The following is a 1,892-nucleotide window of genomic DNA, read 5'->3' as shown; positions in this document are numbered from 1 at the left end:
ATCAAAGTAGGACTGTAAACTGAGTGGATTTTCTCTTAAGTTAGTTCATGGACACAATCTGTTATAAAAAGAGTGTGCATCCATGATTCTGCCTTCAATCCTATACAGTCTACTGTTTTGGTGAGATGCAAGGGTGTTATTTAATGAAAATGAGATGCAATTTACTCATAATTATCATAAAAAGGGTTAATGCAGAATGTAGAGGTGAGTAGATTTTTTTTTAATTACAATAATAGACTGAGGAAAAATTATTTTATGAAACATTCCATTATTGCTTTTACAGACCCATAATTTGAGGATTACTGCTCAAAAACAGAGACGAACCGATTTTACAATCATGGGTCCATTAAAGGTTTAAGGATTGTCTGGTTAGATTAGGAAGAATTTAGTTGTGAAAAAATGTGTGATTTACTATGCTATTTAAAATTGCACAGACACAGGTGAAATAGGCTGTATCTGCAGAGCAGTGCTGAATGTGGGGCCTTCTCACCTACAGGTCAACTTTGCTTGTACTGACCCACTTATTATTTCTGCATCTTTAGCCCAGCAGAATTGTGACATCCCTGTTATTATGACATCCGTTTCTCTCATTCCAGGTACACACGAGATGATACTATTGATCCTCAGGCCAATCATCCACCAGGCACTCATTAAGAGCCAAAGTGACAGGCAAATGCGAATTACAATTATAATAATTCCAACAAAGGAACTGATAAGGAAAAGATAAGGCACAGGTCTGTAGCTCAGTGAGGGTAAGGATCCCCTCAACCCCTGATGTGCTACTACAGCCACGTTTTATATTGCTGAAATATAAAGGCCTAAAGCACTGGTACTGGTTCTCAGGAGCAGTATGAGCATCTACAAATGGGAAAACAAGAAGTTCAGCAAACATGTGAGGCAGAGCTGGTTCACTGAAGCTGTTCAGGGCAACCCGAGCAGGGGTACCTGTCACCTTGCACTGTTTTGCAATTTTCTTCATTAAGTTCTCAGTTAACTTCTGTCGTTTTGCTGCTTGTAAACACATTAAGCTTTGTCCATTTTCAGCGGGACAGGACGGGTTTCCGTCGTTTATACAAATCCAGTCTGGCTGCCTTGCTGTGGATGTTACCTGTTTGATGACCAGACTTGTTTCACGGTCGGCAGGGCCTGCAAGGGTCCGGGCCTGGGTCCCAACACTGGTACGAGTGAAAGAACTGCGAGAGCTCTAAGGACAGCCGGGTTCCAGGGGAGGCTTTTCCCCCTGCGCCCATCACCGATCGCAGCGTTCACTCTCGGCAGCTGCAGCGAAGCCGACTCAGCGCAGCACCGGAGGAAACTCTGCCGGGAAAAGGCATCCGGGTGAGCGACCCGCTGGGCCGCGCCTGGGGGGCCGGAGCGGCTCTGGGCGCGGCTCTCGGCACAGGGGCGGCCCCGCGGGGCGCGGCGCTGGGCCCGGCCCGGCCCGGCGGGCGGGAGAGCCGCCTGCGCCATGGCCTCGGGCGCAGGGGCGCGGCGGCAGCGGGGAGAGCCGTGCCTGACAGGAAGCCCGGCGGCCGGCGCTGCGCGGGCGGGCTCGGCCCTCGCCTTCCCTTCCGCCCCCGGCCGCGCTCCGCCCGCCCGCTGCCGGCGGCCCCTCAGGTGTGCGCGGAGCGGAGCGGAGCGGGGCGGCGCTGCGCTCGCTGTCTGGCCCGGCCGCCGCAGCTGCTCGGCGGGCCTGTCACGTGGGGCAGCGGCGGCGGCGCTGCGGTCGGTGCCGTGCCACCTGCCCCGGAGCGGCAGCGCGGGCCGGCCATGGGGCCGCCGCCGCGGCGGGCGCCCGCGCCACTCCCGGCTCCCCGGCGGGCGGGGGCACCGCGGGCCGGCGGCGCCGCCGGCTCCTGCGGCTCGGCGTAGCGGCTCGGCGGATGCGGAGC

This window comes from Sturnus vulgaris, chromosome 12 (genome assembly GCF_052056855.1).
Source record: "Sturnus vulgaris isolate bStuVul1 chromosome 12, bStuVul1.hap1, whole genome shotgun sequence".
Lineage (NCBI taxonomy): Eukaryota > Metazoa > Chordata > Aves > Passeriformes > Sturnidae > Sturnus > Sturnus vulgaris.
The sequence above is the reverse complement of the archived record's forward strand: the minus strand, read 5'-3'. Positions refer to the sequence as shown.